Source organism: Cebus imitator, unplaced genomic scaffold (genome assembly GCF_001604975.1).
Source record: "Cebus imitator isolate Cc_AM_T3 unplaced genomic scaffold, Cebus_imitator-1.0 Scaffold3, whole genome shotgun sequence".
In the NCBI taxonomy this organism is placed as follows: domain Eukaryota; kingdom Metazoa; phylum Chordata; class Mammalia; order Primates; family Cebidae; genus Cebus; species Cebus imitator.
The window spans coordinates 5,612,069-5,639,578 of record NW_016107318.1 but is presented as its reverse complement, the minus strand read 5'-3'; the positions used below and the strand labels follow the sequence as shown (position 1 = coordinate 5,639,578).

The window sequence follows — 27,510 nt, the reverse complement described above, 5'->3', positions numbered from 1 at the left end:
CATTTATTAAATGTGACATTTTTATAATAAAAATTTCCTCTTTTCTACTCTTTGGTTGCTAGTAGTACAACTAGTATAGCCAAGGGAGGGTAAACTCTTGATTCTTTTGTGATATTGTGCTGGCCTAGAGCCAGAACCGGAGCAACACTATTTTATAAAATGCAAAACTGTTTTTTAAATAAGTTGAAGTGGCTGCCCCATTCTCCTCACAATAACTACTGTCCTTGGCCTCTGTAAATAGAACTGCTAGTTTGTTCTTCAAAACTATGTAAAGCTGCTTACCTTTTCTTATCAGTAACTGCTAAAATCTGTGACTTCTATCACCACCCAGACGATGTGTAAACAAATGTATAACTAGACTTCTGTAAACCACTGAAGTAACAAACAGAATGACAAAAGTCCCCTGCCCTTGGAATGTCCGGAGACCCCCGCCCTTGTCTCCACCCAGGAGGTGAATCACAGAATCCCCTAGCCCTTGGAATGTCTGAAACTTTTTCATCCCCATCCCCGCCCCTCACCCCCACTCCCAAGGTGGTTTTTCGGGTATAAAAAATCGTGGCACCCTCCTTTTGGCACCACAGGTTGGAGAGACGTGAGTCCTCTGTGGTCGCCGGCATAATAAATGACCCTGCAATCTGGCATACTTTTGTCTTGTGATAACTTTCTACGCTCCGGTCAAATACAACACTTTTATTTTCAGTTTTCAAAATTATCATTAGTTCCCTGACAGTATCCCTCGGTACTCAATAATTTTTTAATATCATGAAGAACACATGGATTTAAAATTTATTGAAGTATTTCAATCTATTATACTTATATCATTCCTGTTGATGCTTAAGTTGTTACATCTTTGGCCTGTAGGAGGCTCTTACAGGTTACTCTCACATTGTTTTGACAGATTCATGTCCACTCTTCACTCTGTTGAGGATATTGAATCCCAGGGATTTTGGAAAAAGCTGCTACCCTCTCCCTTTCACTAAGCCTACGCTTTCTGTCTCTTGCTCTTTCCAGGTGTTCTGTCACCTGACTTTAACTTGGGGATAGTTCCTGAAGGAGCCAGTATTTATATGTAAATTATTGAGAAACACAAAGGTGCCAGAACACATAGTTTTCAACAACCTCTTTTATTCTTCTCACATTTTTATGTTATCTTAGGGAACCAAATTCACCTGGTGTTTGGAATTCTAACTTTTTGATAGCCCCTTAGCCCCTGGTTGCAAACTGCTGTACTTTTTTTATGTCTCCATCACTGCATGGCTTGTGGTAGTCACTTGAATACTTGTTGAATGAATCAATGACTGAAAGAACAAATAAACAAAAAAATAAACCCATGACCTCTTTTTACTTTAAAGCATAAATCTGCTTTTAGATATGATGCCGTGAAACAGAATAATCTTAGCTGATAAGAGAGAGTTGATATTGCATGTGCAGGTTGAGAGGACATTTCTGAGTAATTTGGGAGAGGGGCTTCAATAGGAAACTGCCCCTTGCATGGAAAAGCATTCCCTGTACAGTCTTTCAGACACTAATTTTGACAAGCACCAAAGCAAGACACATGCTTTGAAGTGCTATGGGATTTTATGCCAAGAGTTTGAAATAATTTAATGAATCTGGAGGGGGTGGAGGTAGCATAGAATTATGGTTGCTTTATCCATTTTTTTTCTGATCTGTTTAGGTGATTTATCTATTCCGATTTCCCTGAATTGTTTAGTGCTGAGATTTCATGGAAATAGGTGTTCTAAAACCCACTAAATATTGTTTTTTAATTACCTCACAGCCTCAAAGGAACAAGTAATCCTCATCTTCTTTTTATTGGCACTAAAATTCTCTATAACCACCAGCTCCCATAAAGATCATTCTTTTTGAAGCCTTGTTTTTTACTAAGGAATGTTGATTTTCTAGATAGATCACTGCAGGATGGAGTCAGGCAAAGAATAATTATTGTCATTCAAGTCAGTGTTTCATAATCTACCTGGGTGCTAAGATCCACCCCAATTGGAAAGAGTACATGTGTTAAAATTATCTATTCATCAGACAAGCAAAGCAATAATTTTGTAAGACATCATGTGTCTGTGTTCACATATATACATATCTGGGGAGCGATGGTTAACAGTTTCCTAAGCACTGTGTATGCTAAATTAATGCTTATCAGGTATCTTATTCCTTAAACCAATAGTCTACATAGACATTTTTACTGTACTCACTCCAAAGTAAATAATTTTTGAGCATTTAACCTAAACAAATTAGATTGAACCATATGAAATTGATATTTTATGGGTCAAAAGTAGTTGAACATTGGCAATTTCATATTTTTCAACTTTCTAATTTTATCTATTAGTTACAAGTATGTACATATGTACTATCGTCATTAATATAACAAGCACAATAACTCTTTGGGTAAGAGTCAATAATTTATTGGATGTAAATCTGCACTTCCAATCGTCTCCTGGGTAATTTCTAAATCATTGAGTTAGTTCTGATGAGATCAGATCATCACAGCTTTTACTCTGATACTGTGGCTAGCTAGAAACTTGCCCTAGGAGATGTATCAGCTCTTCTAGTTTTTTCTTGTATCAATGTGCTTGTCTTATTACTATTTTTAGTCAATCTATGGTTTCTTTGCAGAAATCTCTTTATGCTCCTTGTCCATTTTGAGAGGGCTAATTAATAAGTCAGAACTAAATAATATAATACATATATAAACCAGTTTGACTAGACCATTTAATTCAGAATATGTTGCACAGTACTCAAGGAGAAGGTTTAACATGTTGACTCTGACATGCAGATGAGTGATGGTGCCGTAGACAAATAGGATATTAGATTTTAGTAGAACTTAATTTATTTCTAATTTTTCCAGTGACACAGTGGATATAAATGAAAGTTCAAATCTAATTTGAATTGTGCCTCCCACATGCAGTCTTTCCATGTGGCTTGGATTTATCACAGCCTGGTGGCTGGGTTCTGAGATAGAGCATCTGCAAAGCAAGCATTTCAAGAAATTAGGTGAACATTGTATAGACTTTCATAACTCAGCCTTGGAAATCACATAGTGTCACTTCCTCATCCTTAATTAATTAAAGTAATTACAATCCCATGTGGATTTAAGAGGACGGTACATAGACCTCTCTATGAAGGAATGTCAAAAAGTTTGTGGCCACTGTTTATAAACCACCACACTACTCAATGCATGAATCCCTTAACAAATAGCTATCCACATTTACTACCTCTACTGATAAGGAGTTCATTATCACAGAACATAAACTATTCCTTTGGGGGGGACAGTATTAAATATTAAAAATATTTTCTCAAGCTGAACAAAAATGTGCTTTCTTATTACCCAGTTTTTGTCCCCAATTTCTGCCCTCCTGAACAGGACAGAGCAAGTCAGCTTTCCTTTTTGCTTGGAAGTAGTTTTCAAGTGAATTGTGTTTTCTTTTGGAGGTTCACACTCCTAGTTCCTTTGACTTTTTCCTGTTTCTCTCATCACCTGCTTATCTTCTAAGCAAACAACACTTTATCTCTATTTCTCTTAAAGTGCTACTAAATTTGAGCCCACGTACCATTTAATGCTGTCCTTGCTGGCTGGGTTGCTACAGTACTATTTGTGTATGTAATAGTTTCTCAAAGGAAATATCTATAGAACAATTAATTAGCACAAACTGTTAATATAAAATTTTTCAGATCCTCAGAGTACCGGCATACTCTGAGCCAATGAGAGCCGATATGGGAGATTGTACCGGATGCTGTCAGGCTGCAAACATTTGTGCCCCATATGGCAAATGTTCTCAGCCAGTGAGTACTCTACTGTACCATACTGAGTTGAAAGTCTTCAGCGGTGTTTGTTATGTACCCCTCAGGAGCCTCTCTTTATGGCATATATTTTTGTGTTCTGGTTAACTGTTTGAAACCATTATGGCCAACAAAATGTACATAAGTGATAGTGTTGGGTCTGAGGCAAAGAAACCCAGGAAGAGTATTCCACTGGGTGTTAACATGCAGGGCTTCCAGCAGCTTGAGGAACCTTTGATGAAAAGGTCAAAGTAACAGATGGTAAAGATCAGCAGGAAATTAGGGATTGGGATAAGTCCTTTTGACATTCGGAAGGGCATTATAAAATATCCCTGTAGGATTGCCCAACAGTTGTTTGAAAAACTCTTAGAAGAAACTAAGGCTAGAAGATGTCATGACTTCTGCTGATTTAACAAAAATGAAAGAATGCTATTCACTGTATGATGCCGGGAACTCATCTTTATAGGAACTATGTGCATAAGACCCTGTGCAATGCAGATATACTAAGTACTCTTTCTTTTTCAGAAATGAATGTCCCACACCAAAATCATATTTCTATACTCCAGGTGAATTTTAATCAGAGAAGACTGAAGTAGAACTAATTTTTTTTATAATATAACATTTTTCATCAACTACTTAAGGTGTCTTTAGCTTTTTAAACAGCTACATAATACTGTTGACCCATCTTAAGATTCTTCAATAAAGACCTCCATATTTTTTTAAGGTAAAATTCTTTTTTTTTTTAATTGTACTTTAAGTTCTGGGGTACATGTACAGATCTTGCAGGATTGTTGCATAGGTATACACATGCCATGGTGGTTTGCTGCCTTCATCCCCCCATCACCTGCATCAGGCATTTCTCCTAGTGTTATCCCTCCCCAACCTCTCCTACCCTGCTGTCCCTCCCCTAGCCCCCAATCCCCCAATAGACCCCAGTGTGTGATGTTCCCCTCCCTGTGCCCAAGTGTTCTCATTGTTCAACACCCATCTGTGAGTGAAAACATGTGGTGTTTGATTTTCTGTTCTTGTGTCAGTTTGCCGAAATTGATGGTTTCCAGATTCATCCATGTCCCTACAAAGGACACAAACTCATCGTTTTTTATAGCTGCATAGTATTCCATGGTGTATATGTGCCACATTTTCTTTGTCCAGTCTATCATCAATGGGCATTTGGGTTAGTTCCAGGTCTTTGCTATTGTAAACAGTACCACAATGAGCATACATGTACATGTGTCATTATAATAGAAAGATTTATAATCCTTTGGGTATATATCCAGTAATGGAATTGTTGGGTCAAATGGAATTTCTATTTCTAGATCCTTGAGGAATGGCCACACTGTCTTCCACAATGGTTGAACTAATTTACACTTCCACCAACACAAAGTGTTCCTGTTTCTCCATATCCTCTCCAGTATCTGTTGTCTCCAGATTTTTTAATGATCGCCATTCTAACTGGCATGAGATGGTATCTCAATGTGGTTTTGATTTGCATTTCTCTAACAACCAGTGATGATGAGCATTTTGTCGTATGTTTGTTGGCCTCATAAATGTCTTCTTTTGAAAAGTGTCTGTTCATATCCTTCACCCCTTAAAATTCTATTCGTCATCACCACTCTAATACGTAGTCTGATCATGGTGGTGATGAGGACTGTGACTAATGTTTATTGGCACTTGTTTAGCTCAGGCACAATTAAGTTCTTTTCGCTATTTCAGGAAATCCTCACCCCAAACCTATGAGGTAGTTAATTTTATTCTCCCTACCTTATGTATGGGGAGTATTATAGAAGCTGAGTAACTTGCCCCAAGTCTTATAGTTAGTAAATGATAGAGCTGGGATCAGTGGAGCCGTTGTGCTAATGTCAGATGTTGAGGATGTCATTTATGATGTCAAATATCTATCCCAGGTTGGGTTGTATTTGTAAACTGCATGACAGCAGGATTTGATCTGAAACAGTGCTTGCTTGATTCAGAATTGATGCTGAATGAATGAACATGTTGTGGGCCTGTTGATCCATGAATTCACTAATAAGCATCTGTGATGCAAAGCCCAATTCCTCCTGCTGCAAATCATGTCTGTCAATCTTAATGTGCACCAAAAATGTTTTTTAAAGCCATGATTTCATAATTATAGGGTTCCACAAAAACATCCTCTTGGGAGAGTCAGCAGCATTAAGGCATAGCAATATTTTTGTTCAGGGTGCATTAGGTATCTCTGATTTGCCAATATCTTAAATGCTAGTAGCAGCCTCAGACATGAAATTACCTAGTGGGCAATCCTAATAGGAGAAACAAGCTCTAAAAGAGAAAAATATAAGGAATCCTACCCCTGGCTCTCAATGGAAAGTGGCATGAGTCATACTAGCTCTAAAGAAATATGCATCCACCACTGAAATCATGCAACAAAAGAAACTAAACTGAGATGGTTGAGTTGAGCTTTCTCAAAGATCAATTGACCTATTTTGTCCGATGATATGTGGGCAGAACTGATATAGGCTACTTCCCAGCAGAAAATTTTAGAGACCTTATGTAATATACTGCCACATGGGGCTTTTTCTCTGTCACAAGGCCAGCAATGTCCCAAATATGAGTGTTTCATTAGTCTGGGTCCCAGAGTGAAGAAGACATCTAGCCAGCCCATTATGATCATGCAGTGCTAGCAAGAAATAAGCTAAGTCCTTGAGGATTTGGGATTGTTACCACAGCACATGTAACCTAAGCTGACTAAAAAAACTGGAAGTATGCTTGGCCAGGCACCGCCGCTCACACCTGTAATCCCAGCGCTTTGGGAGACTGAGGCAGATGGATCACCTGAGGTCAGAAGTTTGAGACCAGCCTGGCCAACATGGTGAAACCTCATCTCTACTAAAAATACAAAAAATTAGCCAGGCATGGTGGCATGCACTTATAATCCCAGCTACTTGTGAGGCTGAGGTAGGAGAATTGCTTCAACCCGGGAGGCGGAGGTTGCAATGAGCCAAGATCACACCACTGCACTCCAGCCTGGGCAACAGAGTGAGACTCCATCTCAAAAAAAACAAACAAAACTACAAATATGCTTAAGGAAATCAGGGCTAAAGCTGGAGAAACATGTTAAGCATAAGGGGAAGAACAACCCCTTCCAGTCCCAGGCACTTACAAAGAGGGGAGAGCCTAAATGCAGACACCACCTCGGAGGCATGGTTGGACATACTGGGTGGAGGGGCAGGTGCAGAGTAAATGCACAGTTCATGCTGGAACCAGGCCCATTTTACTTATTTATTGGCTAAAAGAATAGTTTTAGATTATGCGTCTCAAAGTGTATGGCATTGAAAAGTCACTGGCCTGGAATACCCTGACCCCCTGCAAAAATCAACTGGCCTATCTCACTTCAATCCATTTCAAATATTTAGTTTCTAATTAGATTTCATTTGTGCAAAGGGTTCTGCAACCAAAAATGCTTGAAAATCACTGCCTCTGATGAGGCCACAGGCTCATTTCAACTATTTTGAAATGATTATCATCAAATTCTGTGGACTCTGTTTTGGTCTGTCCTAATCTCAACCCTTCTTTTCAGAGCATGTGGCAGAAGCAGCTTCACTACAGAGATAAATATTCATGTGCATCGCATTTTGCTCACAGGCACTGTATAAACCATATTTAGAACTCTGAATGTTGAGATGTACTGTGTCAACATTGAAATTTAATTACTGTGATGGACTTTAAATCCATGTACCTCCTTGCACTGCAGTATGAATATTACCTCTTGTGTTTCTTCATTCTCCTTTATGTTCCTGTAGAAGAAGGTTGCAATCTGTCTAACCAGAACACCCACCTGCCCTTCTCCTCCAAGTGAATGAAATGAACTCTCAGTTTTATGACTGTTTTATCTTTGTATTGTGAAAAAGAAATATTGTCTTGCTAAACTCTTTGGACACTTCCCAATATGCACTATCTCTCTGCTACTCCTATTATCACTCATTCTGGTAATAAATGATAATGTTCATTGCTAGGATTTGTAAAGCACTGTCAAGTTAGCCCATTATTTTAAACTCAGGTTAAAGTAAGGATTTTAGATTTATATAAGCCTGGTGCAGTTTCATTAAGAACCAAAGGCATTTTAATTTTTCTCCCTCTACCCAAGAGACTTTATACTTCTTAATGTGACATTAATCAGTGTTTTAATATTTCTTCAAAATGTATCTATTCTCTGTATGCTATTTACTGTCTTTGTCAAAGTCAATGAACAGGAATAAAAAGTAACTACATGATATAGAAACTACTGCCTTCTTGGCCCTTGTGTAATAGGTAAGTGGATGCTGTTCAAAGTGAATCTATCCAGGGTGCTTTTCCTATTTCTGTATAGGATTTTGATTTCATTTTAAATTAATGTCATAAACCCCAGGTCTGAAAACTAATGGAATTTTTGCATTTACCTACTGATCTATAACCTTTAGGTTAGCCTGTATGACCATTTGCAGTCAGTTCGTTGGATGATGCAATGCTCCAATGCTGAATGAAAAGATTTCTGCTATATTCCAGATACCAGATATGAAGGCCAGTTTGGGTGGATTATTATTAGAATGATTTTATATTAGTTCTGATGTGTAGTACAGAATAAGCTGTATGAGTTAGCTACAGCCCCCTAAATGAGAGGAGACAAGGAAAGAGATGTGTTTGATTACCTGCACTGACTCACTTTGGGAGACGGAAGGCTAATTAGGAGTCCAGGGATTGGCAGAACAGATTTTCTGTGTCCTGGTCAGTACACAGTGAGTGTGTACACTGTTGCTGGCTGGCTGGTCCCCATGGAGACATTACTGCTTGATCAGTTCTTCTCAGCACCTGTGTGTCCAGAGCTGTGACTGTGGCTTTGAGATGCCTGGTTAAAGGGAAAAGTTCTCTAGATGCTGAGAGGCTGATGTACATGTAGAGGAGCCTGTATTCTGCTGCCCGTCCTGGCCCTGGACAGTATGATGCAGTATGTGCTTACACGCAACGAATCAAGTCCAAATCCCACCTCTAGGCTTACTGGCTGAATGACTTTGGGAAAATTATTTAATCTCTAAATTGGTCTGTTCATCTGTAACCTGATGTTGGCGTGAGTATTAAATGTGATAATAGAGAAAAAGCATCCAGTCAAGTTCCAGGCACATAATGGGCTCTTGATAAACGGAAGTTAAAAGGAAAACCTGTCCCTCAGGCAGCTCAAATCAGGTCTAATGACATCCAATGGGACAAGAGATGTGGCACGTGGGTGGGAAAAGCCTGGAGGCTGGTATTGATGAGTGGCAGGCTCAGGGTACCAACAGGTGCAGAGAGGTCCTTCCTGCTACTGGCTGTGACAGCACCAGCTCTCCATAAACATCCATCAGTTAGGATCCACCAGGCCTTGAGGAGAGTAAAGAGGGCACCAGGGAAGCTATCCCTGGGAGACCTGGCACAAACCCGAAGGAGAAGAAGGCAGGACACAGGGATGATGAACATGCAGAGCACACACTTCGCCTTTTCCATTTTTACCCGCAGCCAATCTGCTCCTGACCAGATCAGATCTCAGCCTAGATCCCATTTCTCTTTCTACTGCATATTCCCCTAAAGCCATCTTTAAAGAGAATGATAGACCCAGTGAATGCTTAGTAGCCACAGGTAGTTTTTTTTTTTTAATAGTGTCTGTCCAAAGAAATACAAATTAAAAAAATAAAGCATTTCCCCTAGTTTTTTAAAAAATGTAGCCATATAAATAAAGTATATGATGCCTTCCCCACTTGTCTCCTCCCTTTCATGTTTTCTGGATTTCTGCTTTTCTACCACAGCAAACTCCAGTGTCTTTGTGCTACACAGAACACAAGGATTAGTCGAAGTTACTCAGACACATAAGCTAAAGAAAAGAAGTAAACTGAGCTTCAAAACTAATAGCACAAAAGTAATGCATTTGATATTTGCCATGGACAGGATGCTGTAGATCAGCACATGTGCTAGTTGGCCATATGCCCGCATATCCTTAGATTCATTTCCCACCCTTCCTCTACTCTGCTGCCAATCACAGGAAACACCATTTGCAGGGGCTCCCTTGACAACTAGCTTCCAGTAGTTTTGGCAATCATGGGTACTAGTGGAAAAGTGTAGGATGAGGAAAGGGGAGAAGTCACTGTATTCTCCCTCTGCCTTGGGGAGGCATTTCCAGCAGGAAGAAGCTGTGTCTTCTGGGGCTGCACTCCCACTAGACATCCTTTCCCTCATGGTCCCAGCTCCTGCCAGGCATTCACTAGTTTCCACTTGTTCCAGCCCGAGTAACTGATTTCTGGAAATACCACATGCTAGAGGTAGTGGCTTCCTGTTCTTATATATATTTGAATTGCCCCCTCTGTCCCTGATTAGCTTTTCAGGTCATTTATCATCTGTGTAACCAATTCCAAGTATTAAATTTTCTCTGTTTAAAGCACTTACAGTAGTTTTATTTCCTGTGTAGATCCTGACTGATGTACTGGTGATTTGAATCTATTCTGTTCAATGAATTAGTAGAATGGGAAAGTTAATGTATTTAAGCAGACATGTCTCTATGCAACTCTGAATAAAAACAAAAAAGCATAAATAATGTACCAAGACATTTCGTCACAGCAAAACACTGCTTTGGTTTCTGATGTTTCATGCCATTCACAAATATCTCCTTATTTGTTATTCTAGGGAGTTTTCATTAGGGCTAAACTATTTCACGTGACAAGTACTTTCACAGCAATTTGCAAGAATCATGCACTTTCCCAGGTTAGAAAAATAACCCTGAAGTATATTTCCCTTAACGTTGTGCTTCCTGCATTGAGCCCATTTCTAACCAACAGATCCTGGACATACATCATACCCTGGTATAAAGGAATCTACCTGGCTCACAGGACAAATGTGCCCTGGCCAGCTTTCCATGATCTCCTTCTGAGCTGGAAAAGCTGGAGGGAATTTTATTAAGCAGTTAAAGAATAAAACTTGATCATTCTTGTAAGAATTCAGACAATGAATGGCTTATAAAATGGGCCATTAAAATAATTCATGTCTGAAATTCAGCATTCCTATGATGCAACATGTCAGGTGGGGGAACTGACTCCTTGGAGCTCTCCTCCTAACTGCTTGGCTGCTTGGGTAATATTAAGAGAATCTATCTGAAAGAAAAGAAATAGAAATACTGACTTGTTCTAAGGGTGGCTTAACTGAGCTTTGAAAATAGCAAGATCCCACTATAAGCAGATGAACTGGGCATTCAGATACCTAGTGAGTTAGAAAGCAATTCTTCCTTGATGCCCCCTCAGCACCCCTTCATACATCTAGTTTTTGTCCATACCAAACTTGGGAAGTTGGGAGCAACAATAGTCCTTACTTTCTCCCTGAGAGGTGGGAGAAAGTCTCCAGTTCTACTCTTATAATCCATTTTTTATTCAGCATCACCTTCTTTTTCAATGGGCTAAGTACCCTACAAAGTAGGGATGCATCTTAATGAATTCTAGCCCAGTCCACTGGCAGTTAAGAGCAGGATCAGCAAATGGCCTTGGAAAATGTGCTCACTATAGCCAAGTTGTACCCTTGAGGACTTCGGTACTTAAGATGTGCCTGTGTTTCTGCTTCTCATCAACGCCCATACAGCTCTCTTTGTAATCAAGGCCCGTACTTTACTGAAGTTCTTGAGCAGCTGCTCAACATGACCACATTTCATCTGCCATTACTTTTCAGTGTCTTTTAATGTGAAGAAATATATTCATTCTGTAAGAAAAATACGACTAGGATTTTTAAAGGCTGTCAAATTATGCAACAATAAGCTCTTCAATACCCATTTGTCAGATGTTTCAGTAAACTGCAAATATCAGATTTCTTTTTAAAATCATTTCAAACATACGCTGGGAATTAAACAAGAACCACATATTAGAAAAGAAAATAAGCTTACCTTTTCTCTTGTTAGACTCCAAGCACCCTGATGGATCTTCATGGTGGAGATTTTAACAACACTGCCAATACTGACTTATTTCCAATCAGAGCTGAGAGATCAAAAAAGACAAACCCTCTGTGGATCTACTCATTTTTTTTAAACTCATGTTTAAAATTAAAATTTTCTTAGGCATTCAACAGTGAATAATAAAGCTGAGCTCATTTACTTAAAGTTTTAAAATAGCTCTGAATTAGTTCTCTGTGATACAGGAAGCCAGTATGCAGAAAGCCAGTAACTATCTCACTGTTTCATCTCTGACTCTGGAATCTCAGGAAAGTTACTTAATTGTACTCAGTGTCCATTTTCTCTGGAAAGTGCATATGATAATAGGGCTCACCTTGGTTGGTTATTATGAATATTAAAGCAGATTATTCATTTGCTTATTCAATAAATATGCATTGAGAATCTCCTATGTAACATATGTGGAGCTTACCCTGTTGAACTTATGGTTTGGAAAAAGAAATAGAAAATAATTTTAAAAACATAAATAAGTATAATTATAGCTAGATAAAAGCTACTAAAGGAAGATATTGGATGCTCTAAGAATACATGACAGGAGACGTAATCTGTGGTGATAAGGGTTCCCTAAAAAAATACAAATGAGATATGAAAGATTAGCAACAGTTAACTAGGCTGTGTGCGTGTGTGTGTGTGTGTGTGTGTGTGTGTGTGTGTGTGTGTGTGTGGTGGACATTTCAGGGAAAGGAAGCAGCTGGTATATATATCCAGGTTTCTTCTGGAAATTCACCACCCTGGGGCAACAACGGTAGCCTCCCTTCCAGTTATGTTTATCTTTTATTTTCAGCTAAATAAATTTTATTTTGATTCAGAAGTTTGTAGAATTACTTTCACATTACATGTGTGTGTGGTGGAGGGTCCTCTAATGATGCGTTTGTATTTTTTCCAGAGATCCCCAGGCAAGTGTGCATGATGCAGATTTATCCTAGACATACATCATGGGCACATGTTATTCATTCAGAAAATATTTCCATATTTATCAGGCACCTGCTTCATGCCTAGCATTACTTACCCTAAACACTAAGGATAGAGATGAATAAGATACAGGCTCTGTCTAGGACTTTAACCCTCAGTTTAGTGAGGAAAAGAGATACAAAGACACATATCTGTAATATGCCACATCGGAGCTGTGTGTGTGAGGTAATAAATTCCAGAAGCATGGAAAACAGCCTGGCTGCCTCTACCTGGGAGGACCAGTGAAGGCTACACAGAGGAGGTCATATGTGAGCAGAATTTAAAGGAAGGACATCCAGAAGAGCATGCACCAGGACACCTCATCTATGTCCCTAAGACCCAGAAGAGTGCCTGGCATGTGGTGCCTCCATAATAAATATTTATCTAATTTACAATTGGCACAGAAAGAAGTTCTGTGAGTTATTCTGAGTGGATCAAACATAACACCCAAGTAAAGTGTCAGCCTGCAGCCAAGAGGCCAGAAATGTAAACAGAGGTAAAATTGTGAAGATGTTCTTATGCAAGGTAAAGGATCCCACATTTTATTCCCTAGTTTAAATGATGGAAAGCAACTGAAGCCTTTTAATCAAGGAGAATGACATAATCAGCTTTGCTTTATAGAAAACTCAGTGTGTCAGCTGTTTAGGGGATGGAGAAGTGGGAGAAAAGAGAAGGCAGGGAGACCATCAAGAAGAGATTATAGTTGTCCAGAACAGAAATGATGAGGTTGGATGTGAAGGAAGATGAAAAGAATGCATTTCAGAAACATTTTGAAGTAAAACCCATCAAGAATACGTGGGATTAAGGAAGAACAAAGAGACGGGGTGATGAAGAAATATTGCTGGCCTACACGACTGCTGACACCATTAATTGATATGGGAAGACAGAAATGAGAAAAGGGTGGAGAAAATGCAAGGTCCCTTTGGGGCATGTTATAGATGAGGTGCACGGGCATATGCATGAGGGAAATGTCCAGATGGAGAGACCACAGGGCCTCTTATATAGATTTGGGAATCATAAACCTGCTTCCCAGGAGAAAATAGAGAAGAGAAGGCACCAAGAACATTTGGAGCCCCTGACCTTTGCTCTGTCACCGCCTACTCCTCTGCCCCAGGCTTCCAGGTCTGTCCTTCCTGCTCACTGAGGGCCTTGTGGACTGGCTCACATTTCCCCACTGCCCCAATTCCTGCTCTTGCTCAGCTGCGCGCCCTCAATGAATTAGGTGTCGTATCAGGTATTGACCTTTTCAGGACAAGAACACCAGAATAAATGCCTAGAGACATCTTGCCTTCTCTAGCATAGCATTTGGGGACACAGAGGAAAGGAGGTGTGCCTTACGTAACTTGGAATGGTAGGGAGTGAAGGATCTTACAGAGAAGCCAAAGAATATTTTATACAAATCTACTTTTTAAGAAAGGCAATTCTTTTCTACATACAAAGAACCAAAAATACTCATTTTGTCCTCCTTTTTTTGTGTGTATCCACTCACAGCTGCTAAGAATTAATACCAACAATGTTGTTTCTTCTAAATAACTCCTTGGGAAGGCACTTAAGGCCTCCATTTATTATCCAAAAGTAACGTGAGGACAAGAACAGAATTATTTCGTAAAGAAAATATTCAATGAATCATTTATCAGTTTTCCTGCCCTTTGTATAACAAATTGTAATTAGTATGATGTCTTTGTTGGCAAGTGCTTATCAGACAAAATGCGGTATAGAGGCAAAGGAAGATTCTGTAAAGAACTGTGTTGTTTTGAAGACCTAATTGTGATGTTATCTCTGGAATTTTATGTGATTACATTGCTAATTTTTAATCTGGTATCCTTAATAGCATCAAGGTTATTAGGGCCTACCTAGAGTTCTGAGTGCCCACATTATATAACACAATCTTGGCATGGTGAACATTTGGAAATAGGCGTTTGTCTAAGATAGAAAAGAGATTCAGAAAGCTCTGATGGCCTTGAACAGGGCACAATTTTGAGAAATGGAATGTGGCAACATAAAAAGAGGTTTTATCAAGCATCTTTCTAAAGTGCTTTCATACATTTTCTCTTTGGTCAAGAATGTACCATACCCTATCAGAAGGGTTAGAATTGTCTCTCAGACACTTTATCTGAGACTCTTTGCTCTACTTTCCCCAAAGTTTGTTTTCACACATATAATTAATTTTTGAGTGCCTACTACTTGTGATACTTGTTGGAAAATTAAAGATAAATGGGACTCAGTCTCTGCTTTCAAAGCATTCACACTGGCGCCTAATGGGAACACAGGCCTGTAAACAAATGATTTCAGAATGATGTAATAAGCATATTAACGTGGCAATCATAGGAACAGGGATGGCAGATGAGGGAGACTTACTCATTTGAAATAAGCCACCTACTCACTTATGGAATCTCTGAAGATTACTAAGATTCCCACAGAGCCCATCACAAGTAACATGAGAAAGACCACAGGGTGGAAGGAGGCCAAAGACCCGAGGGAGGAAGGGGGCCCTCATGCTGCCCCTTATTCCCTTATTTAATCAACATGGAGTCCCTGGATTGCCTTTGAACATGGCTCTGAACAGGGTTAAGGGGATAACTTTTAATGATTACTGAAATCCAGTCATATGACTATGTGATTTTAGTCGTGGCTTGTGGAAATAAATGTGCTTTTCTTAGGAGTATAAACAAAAAATACTAACAAAAAAATGAAGCTATTTCTACATATCCAGAACTATTTTTTTAAACAGAGAGCTAGCAGTCTCATCAATCAATATTACAAATGATATTCATTGATTTCCAACTGCAAAATTATGCATGAATAAACAGCAAAAAAGAACACACCTCATCTACCCAACTCTTTAAAGGTTATGACCTGCTCTTGGAAACATGTTTGTCCCTTAACTCAATACCTGTATTGACTTTCAATACCTTCTAAAGAACCAAAGATCTCTCATACCCTCTTATTCCTCTGTTTTCAGAGGATGTGTGTTACCAAATTAAACTGTGTAATAAGTTATTCTTAATCACATTCTGACATTGTCTCCTCATAAAGGAAAACTAAATAATTATAGATAAATAGATGGATACATGGATGGATGGGTTGATGGATGGATGGATGGATGGATGGATGCCTATATCAGCTAGCTAGCTAAGTGATAGAATAGGTAGATGTAGATAGACAGAGAGATAGATAAATACATAGACAAAAGATAAAGCTGCTCCTTTGGGATCTTTAACCTCTTCGATCATCTTTCAATGAACTATGATACCGCTTAATTAGCCTGAATGAGTACCTGTAGCAACACTGATTCTTGAATTGATTTATGTGACCACTCAACAGATATGTCTAGATATATAAGATATATGTCTAGATATATAATACATCATTCCTCATCTGTCTACAGCCTTTCCAAGGAGGTAATCATATAGGTAGTCAATATCCATCAGGTGATATTCCTTCAACAGACTCATAGGTCTCCCATAGGCCACATTTAACAATTTGGTTACTCAGAAAACTCTGCGACAGGAAACAGTCTGTGAGCAGGGCAGCATCAGGCTCTTCTCTTTGTGGAACACCTAGAAGAATCCATATTCTCTTGGCATCCAGGTGACAGTTTAAGTGTAAAGGAATGGGCCTCATGTCAGACAGGTGGGAACTGTCTTGGATTCAAAGATTTATGTCTCTCAGGAATCAATATCATCTTAACTATTCCCTAGGGATAGCTCAAATCCCACACAAGGATCATGACAATTAAAAGACCCCACACTCAGGAAATCCTAAAGCTTTGGTTTCCTGTCAGATAGTTATAGGTTTTCTAGCTTAGATGCAATGGAGAAATTTATCACTTTATTAACATTTAGATGTACAATATATTGCAAAGATTGTAGTACAGGGAGGGTTATACCGTACCTCACCACCAGTTTCCCATATTATGATTAATAGCATCTCACATTAATGAACTTATCAATTTATCAATACTTTGTTTTTATTGTAAGCACTGTTGGTCTACCAACAGTTGACATTCTATCTTATTATGTTGCAGGGTAAGAGAACTGGAAAGTTAACTGATGATCAAATTCTCATGCAGAAGGGGAAAGTTAGCATTGGATGTTGTATGTCAGCCTTAAACAAAAAGGAGAGGCATTTTAAAATGAAGCTTTAAAAATGTTGAGTGGTTTTAGATGTACAATATATTGCACAGATGGTAGATAGTGTTACACTGTATCCCACATCTAGTTTTCTCTATTATTAGCATCTTACATTAATATTTTTCATTTGTCACAATAAATGAACCACTGATATATTACATTATTATTAACCAAAGTTCAAACTTTACTGAAATTGTCTTAGTTTTTCAAGAAAAGTAGAGATGTTTAACTGGTGTTATATTCTATGTCTAATCCATTGCACCCTTAAAATGCTCAGAAAACACTCAGGGTAGTGGAGAAGAATCATTTCAAGTCCCTGAAACCCCAAAGTCTTTCATGTATATGAACCTCAGGTCTACTTGCTGATGTAGTAGTGCCTACACGTGTTATTTTCAACGCCCTGTCAATAGATAACATCATACACACACACACACACACACACACACACACACACGAGTGCGCACACACACACATGAACACACACGGCAATTTTGGATTTGATTTTTACATTGCAGTCAGGTGTATAAAAGTGAAGTTATATATTTTAAACATTTGTGTATTTCTTAAACTTTCTTTTCAAGGATACACATGGATCTGATGTGTCTTTTACCCTCCCCACCAAATAGCGGTCCCCTTGACTTAGGGCAGTGAGGGTCTCTTGTAGTTGTTTATTATGAAAAAGTTGTTCTTGGGGCTGAAGTTGTGATTAGAACCAGCTGAGGAAATTGTATTTGAGTAGCAATGACTGAAATTTACTCAGGGGATGCAGCTTTAATTGATCTGTGCAGTCCCCTCATCCCATTTTTTAATAAACTCCCCAGGTACTGTAATGCGCAGCCAAGGCTGGGAACCAGCGCATTGGAAAATGCAGAATTTATCTCTTTAATTCAGATAAACATATGAAATGTGGACCTTGTGTATTAACATGAAGCCTGGAAGACTCCTAGAAAACTCTTCCAGGACCTCCTGCTTTAGCTTTGTTTCCCCTTTGCCACTCAAGCAGAATTAATTACTTCCTACCTAATAACATATTCAAGCTTCTTTTATTTTAATCATCATGTGGAATTATAATTATTTTTTCAGTACCTGTCTCTCCAGTTAGACAGTTGATTTCTGAGGCCGAGATCATGTCTTGTTTCTGTGACATAGCCTCAGCTTTTAACACAATTCTGGCACATAGTAAGTTGCTCAATAGATATCCTTGAAAGGGAAGGTGAGCATAAATCAGAAAAAAATAGAGAAAGTGTAGGTTAGTATTAACTGAAAAAATTGCTTCTTGGACAAGCACTCATTTCTAACTATAGGAAATTTAATGTAGACAAATTTGTATTTTCTTATAGTCTGATATTCATCAGAAATATGGCAGCTATGAATTCTTTTATTTAAAGAATTTAACCCAGCATCTCATTTCAGAAAATAAAGAAATGTATATTAAAGTAGGGATTGCTAATGAGTGAATGGCTAGTTCTATTAAGCCATAATAAAATTTAAATAATGTCAGCCCAGGACTTTTACATTTCCTATGTCAGAACATTTGCAGTCATTGTTGGAATCAATGGATCATACACTTGACCAGCTGGGATTGTCTGAGTTTCCACACACAAAGAGATGGATGGGATACTGTTAGTTATTCTCTTTAGACCTGAATTCAATTTTGATTGAATATGTTTATACTTGTGAGCTTATAATTATCCTTGAGATCATTTTAAGAGATGGTTTTAAAGGTTTCCTTTTTCCCTTCTCACTAACTACTGCTGTGTTTTCAGAGAGATTTACTGGCATAAAATATTTCTGGGGACATTAATAAAAGGGAAGAAAATCCATAGTTTAGTCTGAGTCTAAAAGCACAAAGCAAAGGGGGTGCCAGGCATCTTTCTACTGAGTAGCTTCCCCACTGGTCAATGTTAGGAAGCCTGCTAATGACAATCCTACTCAGAACTTTTGGAGAGGAGGGAGAAACTAACAAAATAGCAGAAAACTGAGGAATTCCAAAATTACTAATCATTCATTTTGAGTCATTTATTTACTCAGTAAATATATGTTGCTTGCTTACCATATATTTATTTCAGTAAATATATGTTGCTTGCCAGGTCCTGGTAATGACAGTGGTGATCTTCCTTCCCTTGTTAGTAGGATCTACAGTTACTTATAACTTAAGGTTCTCCCCCTCACAGCCCAGACATACACACAATTCTAAGATCCGAATGTCTGCGCCCTGCCCCAAATTCATAAGTTGAAATCCTAACTCCCAAGGTGATGTGAATAATGTACCAAACCCTGTCAAGAGTTTTAGAATTGCCTCCCAGAGACTTTATCTTGACACTGTTTGCTCTGCTTCCCCAGTTTTTCATTCCAGTATTTAATCACTGAGTGTTTCTGCTTGTGATACTTGTTGGAAAGTCAATGATAGTCAAAGAAGTTCAAAAACTGGTTACTTTGGACTTAATAAGCAAATGGACTTCTAGGTGGCTTTTGAAAACCTAAAGTACTAGTAAGTAGAGGGCTTCTGTTTTTTACAGTGATTTTATTAAGAGGAACGGGCTAAAAGCATCAGAGCTGAATTGGAGCTCTGGGGTCTACACTGTTTCCACTGAATCATTCCTACTGTGATGCTTTCACTCATTGGCTCTGTCTGGCAATTCCCCTCTCCACACCCTGATTTTAGTCATCCAGGCTAAGTTTAAGTACATGTAACTATCGCCATTTATTTGTGGCACTAAAACAAAAATGCTAAAGACTGGGTGCCTTAAACACCAAAAGTTTATTACTCACAGTTCTGCAAGCTGGGAGCACCAAGATTAGGTATCTGCAGATTCTCTGTCTGGTGAGGACCTTCTTCTTAGTTTACAGACAGCATCTTCTTGCTGAGTCCTTCCATGGCAGAAGGGGTAAGAGAGCTCCCTGGGGTCTCTTTTATAAGGGCACTAATCCTATTCATGACGGCTCTACTCTCATGACCTAATCACCTCCCACAGGGCCCACCTCCAAATACCATCACATCAACATATGAATATGTGGGAGATATAAACATTCAGTCTATAGCCATAGCCAAATGCTTTTGCAATCAAGATGGTAAATTCTTGTTGAGATTCACTTGGGGTGGCAAAATATTAAAGATATATTAGGGAAACTTATGGATTAGTCTCAAACATTTTGGAAGTCTGAAAGGTTTTATTGGGACAGAGCAAAGGCCGCTGGCCAGTCCATTAAGTTAGGGAGAGATAAAGATGACCGAAAGTCTTACCCAACACCCATTTACCTCCACTCTGTTTACTCACGTTAATTTTATGCTGGGTGGTCTCTCCTGGGAATATCAAAGGGGAATTACCTGACAATAACATTTACCCTGGGCCTGGGAACCAAAAGCTTTTACCAGTCCTAAAACCACCGTTTTAACCATGTTAATTATTTACAAGTGTGTTAACTCAGAACCTCTGTTATGAATAAAAGTTGGACAGACAAAGGGTCTGGGTCGATTGGTTGCATGTCACCCTCTGAAAGCAGCCAACGTCCATCTCTAGCCCACTTGAAACACTGTAATGGTGTAAGAGTGCATTCATTCATCTGTCATTAAGTCAGGATCTGCAGGTCAGACTTCGGCAGCAGTAACCCATGTCTCAGGTGGTGACACTGACGTAATTGAGGGCACAAAATCTTCCTGAGCAGTTGCCAGTCAGACTCCAGGAGGGCAGGGATCCCATGCACTCATGTACTTCCATCCATCTCAAAGGCTCCATGGCCTTCAAAAGGTTGAGCTGCCCTCGGGAACCAAAGCAAGCACTAGAATTTAGCTGATAGGTAGAAATGTTTTGCAAAATGTTGCTTACAGATTCAGAATTTAAACTGATTTTGATCTCTTGGGAAAGAAATATGAATTCTAATTTGATTTCAATCTTTCTGGATCAAAAAACCTTTTGTACCTATCTTCAATGATGGGAAAAAGTAAAATACCTTTCAAGCCTCTGCTAATCCTTCTACTGATGTCTTCTATACCCATGATTCAGATGTGCTTTGTAGACTAGCACAGATCTTCACTGCTCACTTCTGCCATAAATGCTTCACAAATTTGAAAAAAAAAGTGGTAAGCCTCTGTTAGACAGAAAGAAAATGATTCTTCTCACTGTGCTTAAGAGCACTGATTAGGGCATTTCTTCAGTTGAACCAATGACTTCCATGCACTTCTTCCTATACCTATATAAAAATAAATTTCTGACAAAAATATGTAAAATCTAAACATGTCTATGTTTTTCATGGAAAGAGAAAATAATGATGAAACTTTGTAGTATTGAAATGTTTATTTTTCAAAAGTAATCTACTTTATTAATAATATTTGCTTCTTTTTTATGGTTGTAGGTTTATTGCATTGCTTGATAATTGTTGAGTTTCATAAGTTTGATAGAAGAAATGCCATTAATACCTCTCATTTATTTTTCATTATCTGTTCACATTAAAATAAATTGTCTTTTGTAATTATGCATACAAATAATTGGAATATTTATGTAAGATTTTGTGTGTTTTTTTAGTTTTAGAGTATGAACTTATTATAAAGAAACTGTTGTAGATTAAACTTTTTTAAAATTATACTTTAAGTTCTGGGATACAGGTGCAGAGCGTGCAGGTTTATTACATAATTATACATGTACCATGGTGGTTTTCTGCACCCATCCACTCATCATCTAGGTTTTAAACCCCACAAGCATTAAGTATTTGTCCCAATGCTCTCCCTCGCCTCCCCCAACAGGCCCTAGTGTGTGGTACTCCCCTCCCTGTGCCCATGTGTTCTCATTGTTCGTCTCCCACTTATGAGTGAGAACATGTGGTGTTTGGTTTTCTGTTCCTATAAGATTAAACATTTTATGATGAAAGGAGCTAAGTGCTGTGTCTACATGTGAAAAATCAAATATAATTCAATCTGGAAGGATGAAATACCTGGAATATTTAAGTAATCAAGTAATTCTAATAAAATGAGTTTGATTATTCCTCTCACCACCATATCATAGCCCATTGTGTGTGTGTGTGTGTGTGTGTGTGTGTGTGTGTGTGTGTGTGTGTGTAATGTTGCTTAGAAAATATAGATAAATACTTCCATTCTTCATCACAGTTTATTATTTTGGGTGAGATTATGATCATTAAGACACAGTTTTCAGAATATGCAATTTTATATCCTATGCGCTATGTTTACTCTCTGCAACTGTGAAACTGACCTAGTGAGAAGAAAGCAATAGGTAGCCTTTAAAATCTGTTTAACAACAAAAGTTATTTTAATGTAGACGTTATGGACTGAATGTTTGTGTACCCTTAACGTTCTGAAATCTTACCTTCCTACTGTGGTGGTGTCAGGAGTTGAGGCCTTTTGGAGGTAATTAGGATTGGATGAGTTCATAAGAGTGGAGCCCTCATGATTGGGATTAGTGCCCCTAAAGTCATGAGAGAGCTTGCTTCCCCTCTCTGTTCTCCACCATGTGAAGATACAAGAGTTACAGTCTGTGCGCAGAAGACTGCCCTCGCCAAGACTCAACCATGCAGGTGCCCTGATCTCAGACCTCCAGCCTCCAGAACTGTGGGAAGTGAATTTCTGTTGTTTCCAAGTCTCCCGGTTTATGGTATTTTATTATAGCAACCCAAATTGACGAAGAAAGTTAGACTAGTTTGGAAATGGGTTTGTCTTCAACTTTCCCAAGTGAAGAGTCAAATTTCAACCCCACCCCTATTATTCTATCCAGCCTTTACTGAGTACTTATATTCTACTGGGTAGTAGGGATAAAAGAACTGATAAGACAGGTCCCTGCTCATTGTCCTCTGCCCATTCCCCTCCAAAAATGTCTTGGATCTGAATGCATGCCAGTCTCTACCTCGTCCAGTGTATAAATCTATTCCAACTCTGTGGTTATTTCACCATGCTGAGAGTGCATTGTGCTATGTCTTGAAGACATCTGTCTGGTATGTTTTAAAACATGTCAAGGCTATTATAAAATAAATGCATCAAAGCAATATTTTTGCCAGCTTTCAACTTATGAATATGGATTGGCTTCAATAATTAGATTAGGACACTACTTCTGAAGCCATTTATCTAATGTATCTTTCCAATTATTTCATTAAAAAATTTCCTGGAAGTGAACAAGATATATTGAGGCCAAGATGTCACCTAAAACATATTCTCTTTTGGTGGGGCATGGAGACTCACGCCTATAATCCCAACAGTTTGGGGGGCTGAGTGGGTGGATGACTTTAGCTCAGAGTTTGAGACCAACATGGGCAACAAGGTGAGGTCAAGACTCTATCTCTACAAAAATAAATAAACAAATATAAAAATTAGCCTAGTACAGTGGTGCTTGCTTGTAGTCCCAGCTACTCAGGAGGCTAAGGTGAGAGGGTTACCTGACCCAGGAGGTGGAGGCTACAGTGAGCTGAGATCATGCCACTGCACTCCAGTCTGGGCCACAGAGCAAGATTCTGTCAAAAAAAAAAAAAGAAGGAAGGAAGGAGTTATGTTTCAGGATAATTGCAAACTAAAGTTCACTACTTTTTGTTCTTTAGAACAAAAAATTCTAAAGAATAAAGTATTTTTTGGATTGTAACTGGATAAATTAAATAAAATGAGCCATGTAATTTGATGGAAATATGTAGTTATTTTCAGATAATTAGGACTTGGGTCTTGGTTTCAAAAAATTTTTTTTAAAAAGGTAAAAGTATATAAATCATTAGCTCTGGAAGTAAAGGAATTTATTTTTCAAAGTTGAATGAGGGGATTAAAGAAGAGGAAAAGAAATTGAAGGATAAAGAAAGAAAATTGGCGAGGCACGGTGGCTCACACCTGTAATCCCAGCACTTTGGGAGACGAGGTGGGCAGATCATGAGGCCAAGAGATTGAGACCATCCTGGCCAAAATGGTGAAACCCCGTCTCTACTAACAATACAAAAAATTAGCTGGGAGTGGTGGTGCACACCTGTAGTCCCAGCTATTTGGGAGGCTGAGGCAGGAGAGTTGCCTAAAACCAGAAAATGGAAGTTGCAATGAGCCGGGATCGTGCCACTGCACTCCAGCCTGGTGATGGAGCAAGACTCCGTCTCAAAAAGAAAAAAAAGGAAGAAAGAAAGAGAGAGAGAGAGAGAAAGAAAGAGAGAAAATTTAAACCTATGGAACTCCTACCATGTGCTGGCCTGAAGCTCAATTCTAAGTTCTATGCTGTATTTCATTAACCCTCACAACAACCTAATGAGGTAGGGATAATAATTCCCATTTACAAGGAGTAAACAACTAGTCAGTGGCCAAGCCAGGGTTCAAAGGTAGATTTCCTAAAGGAAGCCATTTGGAATCTGTGATCTAGAGACTGAGAAGAGGGAAGAAGCCTTTTGCACTGTAATGAGGAAGGAATGGGAAAGGAGATAAAGAGATTAGAACAGGCAGTGCTCAATTAGAGACTCTGAAAGCCTCTCTAATCGCTTTGCAAAGTAAGGGATGAGATCACCATGTGAGTGAGGGAAGATGTTCATGGGGCTCCAAGAATGAACAAAAGGATTTGACAAAACTGCGAGGCCTAAGCACAGACAGCCCGGGTAAGGCTTGCCTGGACACATAGGAATGAGCTTCAGTGTGCAAGTCTGATGGTGGGGGTTCCCCCGAGTTACAAATGGGGAATATGTCAGTGGGAAGGCAGAATTGGTGATGTGGAGAGAGGAGAAAAGGAGCAGGAATGTGTGTGTGCACATGTGTATGCGTGTGAGCGTGTGTGTGCGTGTGCACACATGCCTGCGCATGTAGAAGAAGATCATAGGTGAGTGTGGGTGGGTAAAAAATGAATTCAAGTGGATCAGTCTAAGGAGGGAGCAGGAAGGAGAATAGGAGGAGGAAAGGCAGAAAAGTGAACTTGAGAACTCCCAAACCATTTTGTTTGCAAGTTGTTAGCACGGTATAATAATACTAGATAATAGATTTGTAATTCTAAGTAGTAAGACAAAGAAAATATGCCTGTTTTAAAAAAAATCTTAAATTTGATAGCAAATTAGGGATTGATTTCTTAAAAACAGTCCCCAAATTACAAATGGTAAGAGAAAAGATGGAATACATTTGATTAATTTATTTTTAATTTTATCAATTAATAAATTAATGTATTGGCTTTATTTTTTCAAATTTAAGGAATCTGATTATTCATTTTAAGTTAAAATGTAACATTTCAGAGATATAAAGTAAATACACAAGCCACAGTGGGAGGAGATAATTATAACACATACAAACAAGAGTAGCATAAAGCACACCTAAAAAAACACTAAGGAAAATACAAACAATCCTTTGAAAAAAATATGCAATAACCTGAAGAGGCATTTCACAGAAGAAGAAACATGAATAGCTAATAAACATGTGAAAAGATTATCAGCCTCATTAGTAATCAGAGCAATGCAAATTCAAAGCAAAATTAAATATCATTTTACACCCACCGGATTGGCAAAAATTTTAGTCTGAAAATATAAGTACTACTGAAGATAAAGAGCAGCAGGAGCTCTTCTATGCTGTCCATAGGAGTATCAATTGGTTCAAATCCCTTGGGAAACAATTTGGAATTACCTTGTAATTGAACATTTGCGTACCTTTCTACCTAACAATTCTACTCCTAGAAATTTCCCTAGAGAAGAACTAGTACAGGTGTGTGAATGTTCAGAGAGGTAATGTTTGCAAAAGAAAAAGGAAAACTGGAATCATCTCAAATATCCATTGACAGAAGAATGGCCAAATAAATTGTTATGTATGCATAAATGGATTTTACTATGGTAGTAAAAAAATGAATGAACTGCAGCCATAAGCATTAACGGAGATGGATCTCACAAACAGAATATTGAATGAAAAAGACAAATCACAGGAATACATACAAAATGATACCATTTATGTAAAGGTGAAAAACTCACAAAACCAAATAATATTTTGTTCATGGACACACCCATGTATAGTAAAATGACATTGAAAAAGTATTGAGTAATCCAAAAACTAAAATAACAATTACTCCTGCCAGGGAGACAGAGGATGGGAATGTGTCTGAATTGACAATGCTCTGTTTATTTTATTTACTTATTTTTAAATGTTTTCAGAGACAAAGTCTCACTCTGTCACCCAGGCTAGGGTGCAGTGGCCCAATCACAGCTCACTACAGCCTGGAACTCCTGGGTTCAGGCAATGCTTCCACCTCAGTCTCTTGATTAGCTGGGACTACAGGAATGGCTAATGCACCATTTCTTAAGCTTGGTGGTTTATTATTCTATGGGCCTATGAACACATTACCTATAGTCCTTCATATGTATGAAATATTTCATGATAATAACAAAGGCAAATCAAGGCCAAAATTAAAGGGGAAATAAAAAGCCAAGTATATAGAAGAAAATTTGGTATTGGTCTAAAACATACAAATTTAGTTTAAATATATAAATCTGTGACCTTCACTCTGAACTACACTGGCTCTGAATTGGCTGGGCCTTGCAAAGTCATAGTCCTTTGAAAGAATGGTTGAATATTTTAAAAATGGGAAAAATATCAGTTTAGTGTTTCACTTTTAATAGGTAAGAAATACTTTATTATAATGAATCTGTCAGTTTAACTTCTGTACATAAAGAACACAAAATTACTAAAAGAATGTAGTAATCTCGAGAATATATTCTGTGAAACACCAGATGTTAAAGATTCTGTACACAATTCATTGTGTCAGGACATGCTAGATACCATACCCACTCTTAGAAATTCATAAATAAGCACCTAATATGGCTGCTAGATTATTTTTCCCAACTTTAAAAATCAAATATTAATGAAAAATTAAATTTTCTCTATGAGAGGCGTAGAGAGATTACAAATGAAGTCTCTTGCACGGTCTAAAAAATTCCTGCATCAAATGACATCTCTGAGAGGATTGCTCTCATTCTTTGGTTCTTTGCCCTCTGCTTACCTCTCAAATGTTGGTGTTCTTTAGGCTCATTCTTGTTTCTCTTCTCTTCTTGACCTCTTTTTCTCCTCTGCAATCTATAATCTGATCATTTCAAGATCTCTCTATTCAGACTTTTCCAGATTCATGTTCTAAATTCATACTGGAATTTCTCAAGCTATGATCCCACAGGCATCTCTGATTTAACACATCCAAACCAGACTCTGTTACTTCACATCCTAAAATAGCTTGGTCTCTGGATTCTCCATTTTCATCATGGTGTCGCCAACCCATCTAGTTTTCAAATTAGAAATCACTTCAACTGGACTCTTGCATCTTCTTGCATTTATTTTGCCGTTTTTCAGGAGTGTCCTTGGCTGAAGGATTAGAGGACTCTGCTATCTCCAATCCTTTGTCACGTCTTAGTCTCCAGCTTTATTATGTCTTTTTTGGGTCATTGTATCCCAATATTTCCCATAGGCAGTTCATAATTCACATAGTATTATCATCAACATTTAAACATGTTATTTCCTGTTAACATGAAATAACATGTTCTGTGATTTTTCCTGTATGGAGAACCTCCAGAAACTCTATACAGGTGATAGCCTGTTAAGGTGACAGTGTGTTAGGTGATACTTGGAGGGCCAACACATTTTTGGTAGTTTAGAAAAGGAAGTGGCCATCTTTTATTGGGCATGTTGGAGAAGGTGTTGATCAAAGATGATATTTCTGGGTATTAAAGCATGACTAGGAGTTTGCCTGTTCGATGAAG

The 27,510-nt window shown here is 38.4% G+C and overlaps 1 protein-coding gene and 1 long non-coding RNA gene across 3 annotated transcripts in view; one reads left to right on the top strand and one right to left on the bottom strand.

Annotated features, from left to right (window-relative positions):
• ST6GALNAC3 (ST6 N-acetylgalactosaminide alpha-2,6-sialyltransferase 3) overlaps positions 1 to 27,510 on the top strand; it is a 583,353-nt gene that overhangs the window by 513,648 nt on the left and 42,195 nt on the right. The gene's annotated exons all lie outside the window — the stretch shown is intronic.
• Positions 822 to 12,016, bottom strand: LOC119471754. Its single transcript, XR_005200831.1, has 3 exons — positions 11,690 to 12,016; positions 8,465 to 8,647; positions 822 to 2,975 (listed from the first exon to the last, which is right to left on the bottom strand). It is a non-coding gene; the product is annotated as an uncharacterized LOC119471754 (long non-coding RNA).